The sequence below is a fragment of the Triturus cristatus genome, chromosome 2_2 (genome assembly GCF_964204655.1).
Source record: "Triturus cristatus chromosome 2_2, aTriCri1.1, whole genome shotgun sequence".
Lineage (NCBI taxonomy): Eukaryota > Metazoa > Chordata > Amphibia > Caudata > Salamandridae > Triturus > Triturus cristatus.
In genome coordinates this window covers 697,813,103-697,829,348 of record NC_140582.1, presented here as the reverse complement: position 1 = coordinate 697,829,348, position 16,246 = coordinate 697,813,103, and the positions used below count along the sequence as shown (strand labels likewise).

Genomic DNA, 16,246 nt, shown 5'->3' with positions numbered 1-16,246 from the left:
TGCTCTTTTCCAAGGAGCACGTCCTTACACTTAGTAGTTCCCTTCAGTGCCTGGGACTACTCTGATAATGTGTGCTTTTTGAGACCAGAAACGTTTAGACAGCTGCTCCAATGATAAAGTTTAGAAAGGCCATGACAAAATAAGCATTTGCAAAGCCAAAAGGGTGGTAGCCAAAGCCAGACCTACTGGCTTTGCCATTTCTGACTGAACCTTATGGCACTGTGAAGGAAAGAGTGCTCTATGTGGTTCCTGCAGGGCAGGAGCAACAGCTGTGCCAAGGTTCTCCTTAGGTTATGAAGGCTTCGTTTGAAAAGTAAGTAAAGACTGGCCACGGTGGACTGCCATTCTAGTACCCAGCCGCTGAAACATCAACAGATTGCCTTCTAGAATCAAAATTGTTTTTTATATAGTTTTGAACATTAGGTCCTCTTTTAGTATATGACACTTTATATTATTTACTGACATCTTGTTATTGGCACCGTCTTAAATGTTCCTACTCTGTGCCTGAGCTTCTGCTAAAGAAGTTCTGCAACTATAGAGAGCCTGAGCGCAGCCCGAGCCCCCAGCACCACCCAGCACAAAACAATGCCCAAGAAGGAAAACAGGTAAAAGTGGTGAATGGGGATTTTCTCTATGGGGAGTACTAATCCTTAATCTTTCTGCTAAAGGTTCACAATTACTCAGGCTAACCAACAAGCATGATTGTAATTGTGAACTTTGTTTTCATAACTTAAGTGAACTAATGTTCATAAAGGATTATGTTGGTGATACCTGCATGTAAAGTTCATAAACATTTTATTTCCTAAAATAAATACACACACAGGTACCGCTGTCAGACCAAGCCTCTGGGCTTCAGCTTACACTGTGGGGAGAGTACGCAAGTTCCATCGTGTAGCAAGGCACACCAGGATCAAGAGATCCGCTACCATTACCGTTAGCCGAGGCTCGCTCGCTGGAGGTAAGGGGTGGACGATTTGATTGGAAGTAGAGTGGGGAGACCAACAGGTGATCTTACCTCTCAATACTCAGCTAGAGGCGACGGGAAACCCTTTTTGGGTAGCTGTCGCGCCTTATAAATTCAATAAATAAAATAAATAGAGGGATCACATTGATTGTTTGACAGTTCCAAGGGACTGGGGATCCTTGTACTGTTGCCACAGTGAAAAGAGACGGGGAAACTTCAAGGAACAAAATAGAAACCTGCAGGAACACCTGCTAGACACAGCATAAGAGACTTTCGCTTTACACAATCAATGTCCTGAAGAGGTCTCATTTGAAGTACAAATCAAATTCAATCCAGAGCAAGGCTTGGTGCCTCGTTAAATAGACTTTGAGAGTAGAATTGCTAAGACCTATCCATCTTGGAAAGGCACAGACCCACCTGAACATTACATCTGGGCTCTCAGAATGCTGAGCCAAGAATTTATAAGCTGGAGACTTGATCAATGAATTTACAACTAAGAAAATCCAAAGCCAAATAGGATATTTCCACAGGGACTGTCCAAAGATATAGATACCTTCAAATGGAGGAATAGTTTTGCTACATGAGTTCATCTGCATCTGGCGTCTTTAGTGTTTTTAGAAAGGCTAATAAATTCAACATACAGGGAATTTCACAACAACAGAAACAGATGTTGAGATGTCGGACATGGTACTTTCCCCAGACCAAGGCTCTGAGACAAAGAACAATTTCTGTGGCCATGCCGGTATAGCTGATCAACATTTTACAGGCGAGCAGGATATTATACTTTTTAAGTAATTCTATAGCTCATTTGTATTCTACGTAGTTGCATCACTGTTACTATCAAAGTAAAAGGCTTCCTCCGCTCACTTAGTTCCTGATTTTGGACATGTCGGAGGGTGACTGGTGCAGCCCTCCATCAAGTCACCACCTCCAAACACCTACCAGTCAATTTCACAGCTGAGGCATGGATTCCAACCATTGTCACTGACCCCACCACACCACGGCCATGTTAGAATGGGTTGCAGTAGTATTCACTATGCAATTTCCACGTGGCATGACAGTGAGGAAAGATGGCAGTGATGTATTAATGTGGCCTGCTGGTAGTTCCTATCTCACCTTTCTATCTTGCTCAGAGAACCCCTAGGTTTAGCTTCCCTGAAGTGCGAAATTATTGAACAGAATGTGAATCCCCGAGACTCCCTTGCAAACACAATGTTAGTTGGTTGGAATTCCAGGCCTTCCCCATCTCAAGAGGATCTCCACCGGTGCTATTTCTGATATTGTATAGGGCTACCGGATGGTACAGAGGCATCGGCCTGGAGCTGCTTGCAACTCCATACTTATGTCCACCACACTACTCTACTACCCCGAAAATTAACAGCAAATACTGCAGGTGTCTGGTGGGGAAAGGATGAGGTGGTGTAAGGAATAACTCCTAGTTTGTGCTCTAAATAGGGGCCTACAGACTGATAAAGTATTATGCCCCAACTATGAAATGGAGACCTTTATGTATCACTTTTCATTATGGTAAATGTAACATGGTATTGCTACAGTACAGCAATGCCAATAGGAAGAAGCCAGATATTTCTAATAACAAAGATTTGCCTTGTAAGTCAACCTGTCCATATTATCTTTTGGGTCTTCCAAACAAACGGTAAAGGATGCAAGGCTGGAGAAAGGTCCGAGTGAGTAAATCTGTATTACGGCATATTAGACCAAGGAACACAATTGGAAGTCATGTCCGAAAAGCAATCGCAAGCGGACATTGGGTTAAAGGGATTTCACCATCAGTATTTATGTCAAATTGTATCATAAATGAAAATTAACTTCTAAAACACCCTCATGGCAGACATAACTGCAGTGCTAGCAAACCAATGAGCAGGGGGAAGACCTCAAGACAGATGCTGCAGTCTGAGCCATAATGCCAGCAATCCCCTTGTTATAGTCAAAGGCTGTTGTTGCGGGTCCTGGGAAATGGAATGGGAGCAGCATGAGGGGGGACATTTGTGACCAGGAAAATGCAGCTGTGCCACCCTGTACTGTACCACTGACACGACCCCGGAATTAGAGTTCGATGGGTTAAACCCAGGAGTCGTACTTGACTGGAGGGCCCTGCTGCCATCAATTTTCAGCCAGCGGATAGGATGAAGAGGATGCCACATAACTCTTGCTTTTCTCCTTTAATACAGTAACGACTGTAAAAGCATCAACTGAGTCATTCTATTTAATTCAGTCATGCAACGAAAATGATGTCAGAGTGAGGCAGGAAAGTGGCATAGTCTCCAGTCTGAGACTTGGCAATCACTTCTTGTGAAGCGAGCTTGAAAAACAAATTTCCTGCAATAAGTGTTCTATCTGAAGGGAAACTTACATGGCACGCCGTTGTCAAAACACTACAAAAAAAAATGAAAGAATAACTTTTTAGAAATGATAATCATTTGTATTTGTAAACGGGGAACATATCACCACTCAAGGTTTCAAGGCGCTGGGGTCCGTCGGGGAGATTAAGTGAGCTATGGCCCAGAGTCACATGATACTGAGCTGAGCCGCCAGCGGTGCCAGGGAACGAACCGTGGGCCATGCACTCCAGAGCCAGCCGCTCTGGCCGCTGCGCCACACTTCTTCTCAGAAATAAAAAAGAAACATTATCAGCATCATATGGAGAGCACGCCTTTGAACAAATTCTCACAAAGGGAAAACACTGGCAGAAAAGAGAGCAAACGGGGGTCTACGTCCCTTTACTAACAAAAACTAATAGCATTGCATAATGCTAAAACTAGGTTGCATGTACGAACCCATTATCAGGCCAAATACTCACTGCAAATCTTCTATCATGATCCCTTTTGGAATCACACCACCAGGAGAACCGCTCATTCATTAGATCTCATCTAGTCTTATTTTACGTAATTTGCAGACAAACACACCAAGAAAGTTAAACGGCTACGACAGTAGAAAGTGCCCCTGCTACCTATATGCACTTCACTGTATCCCCTGCGCTCCACAGATCATCCGTGTCCGCCACTTATTCCAAACGGTCAAGTTCTACAAACATGTACAGTGTTGTGCTTCACCCAAGATCAGCATGTATTTTGCAGGGGAAGTTGGTTGTCGAAGTGGCAGCACCCTATAATACTGTCATCTAACCACAGAGTGGCACTTGGCCACCAAGGAGGGCCAAAGTCTACCATCTGCTAACGGTGGTCTATCATCGATCAAGCCTAGTCAGGTCTATCATCGATCTCGCCTGGTCAGGTCTATCATCGATCTCGCCTGGTCGGGTCTATCCGCGATCTCGCCTGGTCGTTCAGTTTGGGGCAAACATGATCTCTGTGCCCAACAGGGTGCCCATGACAAAATTTGGAAAAATTAACGCTATTGTATCTGAATTAAAACAAGACTTCATTTCGCAAATAGGCTACGCAATAACACCCAGAAACCTCTTCCAAAGTATAAAATCCCCACGTGCCCCAAAACAGTTATTCGGCCATATGTATTTTAAAATTTGACTTGCTTGTCAACCATTTATGGGACGATACAAAGAGCCACATACAGGACAATGGCAACCAGTTTGGTTCTACAAACTCCACTTTTATGAGAACACTTTATTTAGAATTGTTAATGCTCGAATGTAATGCAAGGTCATCCACAAATACAATTAATTTAACGTATTTGCTAATTGGTAGAAACAGAAGTGGCAGAAGAGATGTTTAAAGAATTCTTGTTTATGCTCCCTTCCCAAGTTTGCTTCTCTGTTCGGCACGCTCTTCTGGTATTTTCTTGTTTATGCTCCCTTCCCAAGTTTGCTTCTCTGTTCGGCACGCTCTTCTGGTATTTTCTCGTTTATGCTCCCTTCCCAGGTTTGCTTCTCTGTTCGGCACGCTCTTCTGGTATTTTCTCGTTTATGCTCCCTTCCCAGGTTTGCTTCTCTGTTCGCCACGCTCTTCTGGTATTTTCTTGTTTATGCTCCCTTCCCAGGTTTGCTTCTCTGTCCGCCACGCTCTTCTGGTATTTTCTTGTTTATGCTCCCTTCCCAGGTTTGTTTCTCTGTTCGGCACGCTCTTCTGGTATTTTCTTGTTTATGCTCCCTTCCCAAGTTTGCTTCTCTGTTCGCCACGCTCTTCTGGTATTTTCTTGTTTATGCTCCCTTCCCAAGTTTGTTTCTCTGTTCGGCACGCTCTTCTGGTATTTTCTTGTTTATGCTCCCTTCCCATGTTTGCTTCTCTGTTCGCCATGCTCTTCTGGTATTTTCTTGTTTATGCCCCTTCCAGGTTTGCTTCTCTGTTCGCCACGCTCTTCTGGTATTTTCTTGTTTTATGCTTCCTTCCCAGGTTTGCTTCTCTGTTCGGCACGCTCTTCTGGTATTTTCGTGTTTATGCTCCCTTCCCAGGTTTGTTTCTCTGTTCGGCACGCTCCTCTGGTATTTTCTTGTTTATGCTCCCTTCCCAGGTTTGCTTCTCTGTTCGGCACGCTCTTCTGGTATTTTCTTGTTTATGCTCCCTTCCCAGGTTTGCTTCTCTGTTCGGCACGCTCCTCTGGTATTTTCTTGTTTATGCTCCCGTCCCAGGTTTGCTTCTCTGTTCGGCACGCTCTTCTGGTATTTTCTTGTTTATGCTCCCTTCCCAGGTTTGCTTCTCTGTTCGGCACGCTCTTCTGGTATTTTCTTGTTTATGCTCCCTTCCCAGGTTTGCTTCTCTGTTCGGCACGCTCTTCTGGTATTTTCTTGTTTATGCTCCCTTCCCAGGTTTGCTTCTCTGTTCGGCACGCTCTTCTGGTATTTTCTTGTTTATGCTCCCGTCCCAGGTTTGCTTCTCTGTTCGGCACGCTCTTTTGGTATTTTCTTGTTTATGCTCCCTTCCCAGGTTTGCTTCTCTGTTCGGCACGCTCTTTTGGTATTTCCTTGTTTATGCTCCCGTCCCAGGTTTGCTTCTCTGTTCGGCACGCTCTTCTGGTATTTTCTTGTTTATGCTCCCGTCCCAGGTTTGCTTCTCTGTTCGGCACGCTCTTCTGGTATTTTCTTGTTTATGCTCCCGTCCCAGGTTTGCTTCTCTGTTCGGCACGCTCTTTTGGTATTTTCTTGTTTATGCTCCCTTCCCAGGTTTGCTTCTCTGTTCGGCACGCTCCTCTGGTATTTTCTTGTTTATGCTCCCTTCCCAGGTTTGCTTCTCTGTTCGGCACGCTCTTTTGGTATTTTCTTGTTTATGCTCCCTTCCCAGGTTTGCTTCTCTGTTCGGCACGCTCCTCTGGTATTTTCTTGTTTATGCTCCCTTCCCAGGTTTGCTTCTCTGTTCGGCACGCTCTTCTGGTATTTTCTTGTTTATGCTCCCTTCCCATGTTTGCTTCTCTGTTCGCCACGCTCTTCTGGTATTTTCTTGTTTTATGCTTCCTTCCCAGGTTTGCTTCTCTGTTCGGCACGCTCTTCTGGTATTTTCTTGTTTATGCTCCCTTCCCAGGTTTGCTTCTCTGTTTGGCACGCTCCTCTGGTATTTTCTTGTTTATGCTCCCTTCCCAGGTTTGCTTCTCTGTTCGGCACGCTCTTCTGGTATTTTCTTGTTTATGCTCCCTTCCCAGGTTTGCTTCTCTGTTCGGCACGCTCCTCTGGTATTTTCTTGTTTATGCTCCCGTCCCAGGTTTGCTTCTCTGTTCGGCACGCTCTTCTGGTATTTTCTTGTTTATGCTCCCTTCCCAGGTTTGCTTCTCTGTTCGGCACGCTCCTCTGGTATTTTCTTGTTTATGCTCCCTTCCCAGGTTTGCTTCTCTGTTCGGCACGCTCCTCTGGTATTTTCTTGTTTATGCTCCCTTCCCAGGTTTGCTTCTCTGTTCGGCACGCTCTTCTGGTATTTTCTTGTTTATGCTCCCGTCCCAGGTTTGCTTCTCTGTTCGGCACGCTCTTTTGGTATTTTCTTGTTTATGCTCCCTTCCCAGGTTTGCTTCTCTGTTCGGCACGCTCTTCTGGTATTTTCTTGTTTATGCTCCCTTCCCAGGTTTGCTTCTCTGTTCGGCACGCTCTTCTGATATTTTCTTGTTTATGCTCCCGTCCCAGGTTTGCTTCTCTGTTCGGCACGCTCTTCTGGTATTTTCTTGTTTATGCTCCCTTCCCAGGTTTGCTTCTCTGTTCGGCACGCTCCTCTGGTATTTTCTTGTTTATGCTCCCGTCCCAGGTTTGCTTCTCTGTTCGGCACGCTCTTCTGGTATTTTCTTGTTTATGCTCCCGTCCCAGGTTTGCTTCTCTGTTCGGCACGCTCTTCTGGTATTTTCTTGTTTATGCTCCCTTCCCAGGTTTGCTTCTCTGTTCGCCACCCTCTTCTGGTATTTTCTTGTTTTATGCTTCCTTCCCAGGTTTGCTTCTCTGTTCGGCACGCTCTTCTGGTATTTTCTTGTTTATGCTCCCTTCCCAGGTTTGCTTCTCTGTTTGGCACGCTCCTCTGGTATTTTCTTGTTTATGCTCCCTTCCCAGGTTTGCTTCTCTGTTCGGCACGCTCTTCTGGTATTTTCTTGTTTATGCTCCCGTCCCAGGTTTGCTTCTCTGTTCGGCACGCTCCTCTGGTATTTTCTTGTTTATGCTCCCGTCCCAGGTTTGCTTCTCTGTTCGGCACGCTCTTCTGGTATTTTCTTGTTTATGCTCCCTTCCCAGGTTTGCTTCTCTGTTCGGCACACTCTTCTGGTATTTTCTTGTTTATGCTCCCTTCCCAGGTTTGCTTCTCTGTTCGGCACGCTCTTCTGGTATTTTCTTGTTTATGCTCCCTTCCCAGGTTTGCTTCTCTGTTCGGCACGCTCCTCTGGTATTTCCTTGTTTATGCTCCCTTCCCAGGTTTGCTTCTCTGTTCGGCACGCTCCTCTGGTATTTTCTTGTTTTTTTTTTTTTTTATATCTGTTTTTTATTGATTTTACACAACCAATCAAATAAACAACGAAACATGATACAATATCATAAGCATACGTGGCATAATGTCATACAGTCTCAGACAGCATAGTAGAATACACAGTTACGGTGTCGAAGCATCATGTGAGCAATTTTAACCTTAGTAAGTAAATCTCCTGTTGCTAACCAATGCGAGTGCTGCCAGCTTTCGGTCCCTCATCCCGTGCCCAACTACAGCCTACCCTGAGTACTCGAAGCTATCAACGCACATTACAATGCCGATAACCCAAACAAAATATAAAGAAAAAACTGTAACCCCCCCGCCCTCCCCTCCCCGCATGTCCGGCACCAGTAGCACTAGTAGCCTGTACACACTCCCGCTATTGGACACATGCGCAGTCCAGTCCCACGGCTGACTTAGTCGCATTGCGCCATCTTGTGAATCATACAGGGTGACTACCCATGGATAATGTGAGGAGCCCCCGTGGCATACAATCGTGGTCCAGTCCCTCAAACCAACCACCACAATACACTCTAACAGGAGAATATATCTATAGCAACAAAGTCCTCCAGCATTGCATTCCAGCTCAACGAGATAGGTGTTTTCCTGAGTCCCCTAAACTCCTCTCTATGCAGTTCAGCCCCCTCAGCCCTTCCCCACTTCACCATTTCTGCATGCCAGTCCTGTAGGGACGGGGCCCTAGTAGCCTTCCACCGCGCGGTTATGGCTCTTTTAGCCAGCAGTAGCGCAAGGTTAGCAAAACGGGAGGCAGGGTTACCCTTCTTACCCCGCGGCCCTAATCCCAGTATGCAATATTCCAAGGTGCCTGTATGGCCCACCGAAGTTACACCCGCTATTAGTCTGCATACTGTCACCCAGTAGTACCGTAGTCGGGGGCAATCCCACACCATGTGTATCAATCCCGCATTGGGTGCAGAACAGCGCGGGCAGGTATCACTCGCTCCTGGATACATAGTGTGCAATCTGCGCGGCGTTAAATAGGCTCTGTGTAGCAACATCAACTGGATAAATTTAAATCTAGGATTGCGAGACACTTTCCTGGTATTTTCTTGTTTATGCTCCCTTCCCAGGTTTGCTTCTCTGTTCGGCACGCTCCTCTGGTATTTTCTTGTTTATGCTCCCTTCCCAGGTTTGCTTCTCTGTTCGGCACGCTCTTCTGGTATTTTCTTGTTTATGCTCCCGTCCCAGGTTTGCTTCTCTGTTCGGCACGCTCTTTTGGTATTTTCTTGTTTATGCTCCCTTCCCAGGTTTGCTTCTCTGTTCGGCACGCTCTTTTGGTATTTCCTTGTTTATGCTCCCGTCCCAGGTTTGCTTCTCTGTTCGGCACGCTCTTCTGGTATTTTCTTGTTTATGCTCCCGTCCCAGGTTTGCTTCTCTGTTCGGCACGCTCTTCTGGTATTTTCTTGTTTATGCTCCCGTCCCAGGTTTGCTTCTCTGTTCGGCACGCTCTTTTGGTATTTTCTTGTTTATGCTCCCTTCCCAGGTTTGCTTCTCTGTTCGGCACGCTCCTCTGGTATTTTCTTGTTTATGCTCCCTTCTCAGGTTTGCTTCTCTGTTCGGCACGCTCTTCTGGTATTTTCTTGTTTATGCTCCCTTCCCAGGTTTGCTTCTCTGTTCGGCACGCTCCTCTGGTATTTTCTTGTTTATGCTCCCGTCCCAGGTTTGCTTCTCTGTTCGGCACGCTCTTCTGGTATTTTCTTGTTTATGCTCCCTTCCCAGGTTTGCTTCTCTGTTCGGCACACTCTTCTGGTATTTTCTTGTTTATGCTCCCGTCTCAGGTTTGCTTCTCTGTTCAGCACGCTCTTCTGCGCTCTAATTATTTTCATGCTCCTCTTACCTTTTGACATCATGAACATCACAGAAACACCTTTTGACTTCGAAAGGCGGTCATGGTGTCTTGGAGAAATGTGTCCCAAATTAATAAAACTAGACAGAAACCTTGCGATGTCAACTGTAACTATTCATAGACTTTGGGGAAATGCAGAAGTGCTATTGCAAACATTTTTCCAAGTTTTAATATTTTTTTGGAAGCTGAAATGACCTCTTGGTCAAACATTATCTAATGTTTCTTCAATTCAGGATCATTTTCTTCTTTAACTCGCCTCCTGCGTCCCAAGGGGAGTAACCCGAGGGCACCAGAGAACACGGCATCGTCTTTGCCGTCAGTGCAACTTCTGTAATCTGCTGCATATCAACAAGTGCAACGGGCGAGCGTTTCTCGTTTGCTGTAGTACCACTACCGTGGACAAACATGAAAAACAAGTGTGAAAGCAAAAGAAATAAAGCTTCTTTGCACAATGCTACAAACAAATTAGCGAGTTTCTGCTCATCATTTAGAAACCAACCCCACTCGCTGAGGCGGCAAAAGAAATAATTGTATTTTATTGAAATTGCGTTTATATAGCGATTGCTACCCCCGATGAGGCGTTGAGGCGCTTTATAGCATAACTGTGGAAATGATTGAAAAGTATCTTACAGACTTATATTTTCTCTATTTGTATTTTCATTGCATCATTAGTTTAGCTCACACGTTGCTTCACAGAAAGACGGCAACCACATGCAAACTGCCTAGGTCTAACCCCAAAAGAAAAGTCCTGCACAAACTACTTCTGCTCTACCTACGGCCTCACGCGCCATCAAATATAGCACGCAGCTCCAGCCCCTGCAAGGTTAAAGCCCATTTCTTGGCATACACTGCCGTGGGCAGTAAAAAAGAGCTGGGCAGAAATGTTTTATTTTCATAAATATTTTATTATTTTCTTAGATACAGTACGGAACAAAGTATGTAATACATACATGAAGCCTACAAGAACATGCGTATGTCAGCAACGATATACATTGCTTCCGTCTACAACCTTGTACAAAGGGGAATATAGATAAACAGAGTCCGATTTAAACTTGCCGGCAGGCACAAGGTGATGTGGTACAACGGCCAGTGCAACACAGTTATGCAGAGCCCTAACAAATACGGGTGTTTGGGAGGGTTGTAGTAGGCATACCCAATATAAACCATGAAGAGAAAAGGATGGGAGGAATAGAAAGAGTGGGGGATGAGGGGGCAGAAAGGGTTGCCTGGGTCCTTACCACCATGAATAGAATCTCCGCTACATGTCTGTAGTGTTACACATGGGAGGCAGCACCGCGCCCCACTGGGGCAGTGCCAGTCACCGAGTCCCCTCTGATTACTCCCCGACTGTGACGGCACAGACAAGCCAAGGGGCTAGGAGGCAGAAATGCTGCCAAGAGTAATTACCAGGTCAAATAAAGGATTTCTATCCTTAACGTTTTTGCTAATTTGTTCACCAGCTACAAGGTGAAAATATACCGTTATCTGATAGCTGAAGTGATGTTTTGTTGTGATATTTAGGGTAAGTAATATCGATTTGGGTTTTGCAATTACCAATTATACTAGAAACCTTCAGATAATCACACATTGAAAGAGAAACAATATATAGTGCAGGGCATAGAGCTGGAGGAGACAGAAGGCTCTGCTTTATAAAGTAACTTTTTTCACACTAGTTTCTATTTGGCCATTTTGTTTCTGTCTCCTTGTGTACAGTTTGCTACTTTTCCCTCAAGTTTCTGAACTTTGGCCATTGGTGTATTTATTTTTCAATTTTGTTTGAGAACGTTGTTCCATTTTCTGATTCTTTTATATTTCTGAATCTGCACGCTGCTCTCCACTCTCCCAATCATGTACTGGCGTGTGTGCTTTGTGAATTTTCTGGCCTGGAGTAGGATGTGTGAATGAGCGGTACTGCTGCAAAGTGATTTGAAATGGTCAGCAAGGACTGGGATCTGTGAATGCACCACAATAATGACTGCCAAGGGGGTTGAGACCAAGATATGAAGGAGGAAAGGTTGGCTCATCACGAGAATGGTAATGTTTGTGTAGCCTTAAGTCTACGTCTTGGTTTTTCATTTCTACTATTTTCCCAACATTGTATATTTTGACCCTTCATTTCAATGTATGTCTGCAAGCGCCAGTGCCTGTCCAGCGCTGCCACTGGTGCGACTGTGATTCTCGAACTCTCACAGTTAATGAAACGGACAATGAGCCTGAGGCCAAGTGAGCAGAGGATCCAAGAGTGGAAAGGCCCATTGATGATCAGCCCATGTACAATTTTGTAGGTCATTCAGACTTCAGTGAGCAGCATTGTCAGGGTTCCATGTTTTCCTGGGAATGGGCCAAGTCAATAAGAGGGAGTTGTGAACAAAGTGAGACTGACACCATCAGAGAGAGAACGGCTCAGACCCTGGAGGGTTGTGGGTTACAACCTCTGGATCAGGCACGGGCACATCTGCATTCCCCAACCAGATCATGTACCAAACTCTACATAGATGGCCAACATCCACAGTCCACAACATTTGGCTCAACACAGCAGGTGTTGGCCTCTGGTCTCTGGCCAGACCCTGAGCCTAACATTCCTCTGGTGGGTAAACACACGATGCCCATGGCCATGCACAGCAGGAGTTGGCTGTAAGCCCTGGCAAGCCTATGCATCCAACTCTACATAGCCTGTCAACATCCGCAGCTCACAACCTTCAACCATACAGAGAAGGGGTTGAACACAGGGACAAGCCTATGGCTAGGCCCTGCCCCAACCTTCCATGCGTGGACAACACTTGCAGCACATGGCCTTTGGACAGCTACTACAGGGTTTGCTGCAGGTCTTGGCCTCCAGCTAGGCACGGCTCCCAATCCACCACAGGCTACCAACCCCTGCTGCTCACAGCTTTCAGTAGTATACAGAGGAGTTGGCTGCAGGGTTTTGGGTTTGGGCCGCCCCTGTGGTCAACTCTCGGTGGGCGGCCAACACCTGCAGTGCAAGTTCACAGTCATCCGGAGTGGAGGGAGGCAAAGGGGGGGGAGGGGGGGGGGGGGGACACAGCACCTCACCATCGACAGGTCCTTTTCTAAACCGTCCACAGGATGCTGGCTACTGCTACACACGGCTTTCCCCCATTTGCAGTGGGGTGCAATTTGGAGGCCTTACTCCAGACAGACCGTACATAAAACTCTCAGTGGAAAGCCTACTCTTCCGCCACATGCATGGCCTTTGGCTGTGTGCAACGGAGGTTGCCTCTGCCCAGGCCCAAAATGGTAGAGTGGGACAACCCAATACACTCTTGGAGGCTTGGGCAATTCTAGTATTATCAGGTAAAGTGTGCCAACAAGGGATTTTGTTCAGAAAATATAATTTCTGATGAGTTATATTTAAAAAAAATGATTGAATATTTCAATGTTAGCAAACCTTGAACCAACAGTAAAATAAAATGAATAACTTGTGCAATAAATGCGCAGAAGATCAAAACAACAAAATAGACACGGGAATATCTTATAGTCAATATATAAATGTATTTGGCAGGGTACAATCAGAACTAAAATTAATTCAATGCATACACATGAACGAGGTACAAAACACTTTGACCTATAATTCATGAGTGAAAAACATCCATTGCTAGTTTAATCAAAAAAGTGACATATCTTCTAATGAATAAAACAGTCACTTAAAATACATCAATTGTTTGGGAAATGCACAGCACAGTCGACGTTTCGGTCTTCAATGGTGTGATTCCTCAGACCATCTTCAGGACAAAAGAAACTGCATATAGCAATGACCCTTTTAATGAAAAGGCCAATCTGTAGAAACTTTAGCAGAATTGGTTCAATTTCGAAGGCACTCACTGGTGCTCCTCACCTCACTCTGATGTATTGGTTGACAGAGCAGTGATGTAGATATCTTTAGACGTATAAGTTAGTCTCGAGATTCAATCTTTACGACAGCCAATATATACTTCCGGCAAACGGACAAATGGGCCGCAGTCCTCCAGTCAGTAGGTGTAGCCCAGGCCCTGCACTCATCTTTCCATTAGCTGCCAGCCCCAAATGCAGTAGTGTTGCTTCCAGGGCTTGGCCAATGGCCTGGCCCTGCTCCCATTTCACCACGTATGTCCAAAGTCTGCATGTGGCCATTGGCAAAACACACTGTTAGTACACTAAATACTTTTTATTTTCAATTGTTTGCGAGTTTGCGGACCCTATTGATTTGTGAATCATGAGGGTCCGCAGGATCTATGGAAATTCCAAGATCTGCAAATCCATCATAGGATTCATGAAACCCACAATAAAAGTTATGTTTTTGATTTAAATAGCAAGCGGGTTCCTTTGAGGCCCCTTCACAGGCCTTGGGGTGAGGTAGGTTCACCAACCACTAATGACATTTTTTTTTTCTCCAAGCAAAGCGCTCAATGCACCATGTTGGATAAAGGTGGCCACAGTATGGATGTCAATGAAATATTTCATTGACATCCAGCCAATCAGAACATAGCAAATGTGCAATGCATGAAGGACAACAAGCTCCTTACTTCAATGAGGTGGCTTTTTTTTTTATTTGCAAATTTGTGGAAGATCTTCAAATTAACTATGCCAATATCTCTAAAATGTAACCTCTTCATGCCCAACCTTTGTACCTTGTCGAAGCTAATTTGTCAAAAAATAATGAATGGATGTACACTAAAATGCTTAATGGCTCTTCCCAAAACTTTCCAAGAACCAAAAGTGGATACACTTTATTTGGGGGGAAAGGTATAAAGGTTATTCAGAAAAAAAACGATGACATATATATCAGCTTCTTCATACAACAGAATTCTATAACAGTCTGAAGTGCATCTGTATTTTCAGCAACTTTAATTTAACCAGTCAAATTTGGTTTCAAATCTATTCCAAATATTGTATAAAGTACACCAATAATAACATAAATATGTTGTGAACGAACCAATCATATTCTGAATGTATGCCACAAACACCAGCCATTTTTACATTCTAATGCTCTTGCATAAGAATGTTAATTAAGCTAAGTAAGAAAGAAACAATTGAGAAGACTGGATTTAGCTGAAAATACAAATGCATACAGACAGTTTTTCTAAGGAGGGACAATGCTGTCAAGAGACAGTTTGGCATCTCCATGGCAGAAAACCATAAAGTGCAGACAATATTTTAATTGCTGCAATGCAAATGAGGCATTAGGGTCATGTTATAGAGTGTTAACTGAAACATCCAGCTATGACTTCAGCATGCCTGCAGGCCTTTTAAATTGTTGTGGGAAATTGCTGCATTCAAATCAATGGTTCTAGGCTTGCGTTCCCTCAAGGCTTATTACAGTTTGGCATCTCAGTATCACTTTTAATTAATGAAGATGATGGGTTTCTCGTTTCTTACCCCTTTGTGTAATTTGATAAAGAAAAGTTAAAACCCTTTTTTGTAACATTACCTGGAAAAGCAACAATACAGAGTAATCTAACTGGTTCTGCTTCAGCATTTTGACTATGCGGTTTTATGGAAACCTTATAATTATCATGCTCTAATTAACTTGATCAGGCATTGCAACAATACAAAAATAAGCCTTATATTTAAAATTAAAATAAATTATATAATTTTTGCTGGGAAGAAAACATCAGAAAACGGCAATAGAAATTGTGCTGTGTTATCGGCTTACATGATCTGTCTAAGTCTTTAACTAATATTTCTGAAACTCCAGAAGGAGGAGATACGCGTCGGGGAGATTGCAGCATGGACAGCCAAGAAAATTGGCTACTGAACTAAGTCAAGTCAAGTCATGTCAAAGGCATTTGTATAGCGCAGACATATCACTCCGAAGAGTCTCATGGCGCTTGCAGACGGCTCTGAACAGACGGAAGAGATATTACTGGTCAAACAGCCATGACTTCAAATTCTTCCGGAAACAGCTGTGGACAGGGATGGAGCATAGGTATATAGGCATTTTGTTCCAGGAGGACGGCCCAAGATACGAGAAGGATCTGCCCCCGTGTCTCGCTGTATATATTCTGAAACGAGTAAGCAGTGACACAGTGCTGGACCTAAGTGTCTTTTGAGGCTTATACCAGTGAAGCTTTTTAGACCAGTATTGTGGGCCTTACCCATACAGATATTTATGCGTAAGGCAGAGGACTTTAAAGAGAATTCGCTTTCTCACCGGCAACCAGTGTAGGGCTTTCAGACATAGAGCGGAAGGTGTTCTATACGGAAGATTCAGGACCATTCTGGCCGCAGTATTCTGTAAAATCTGCAGCTTATTTAGTAAGTTCTTGTTTATGGACAACAAAAGTGCATTGCCGTAATCCATTCGATTTGTAATTAGCCCTAAATCAATGGTTTTCTTGCGTCGATGGGAATCCATTTGAAAACTTTCCGTATGGTACGCATTATTCCAAAGCATGTGCTAATAATATGGTTTATTTGGGTTTTCATGGACAATTGATTGTCCATGTAAAAACCAAGATTGCGGACTACCTCTTTGGGAGTAGGACAGGTGCCTAGATCAGGTGGCCACCAATCGGGTGACCAATTTTCCGGCGCTTTCCCAAAGAGCATAATTTC

General features: G+C 44.4%; 1 protein-coding gene across 5 annotated transcripts in view; it reads right to left on the bottom strand.

The window, feature by feature from the left end:
• TENM3 (teneurin transmembrane protein 3) overlaps nucleotides 1–16,246 on the bottom strand; it is a 1,236,182-nt gene that overhangs the window by 749,501 nt on the left and 470,435 nt on the right. The window lies entirely within an intron of this gene.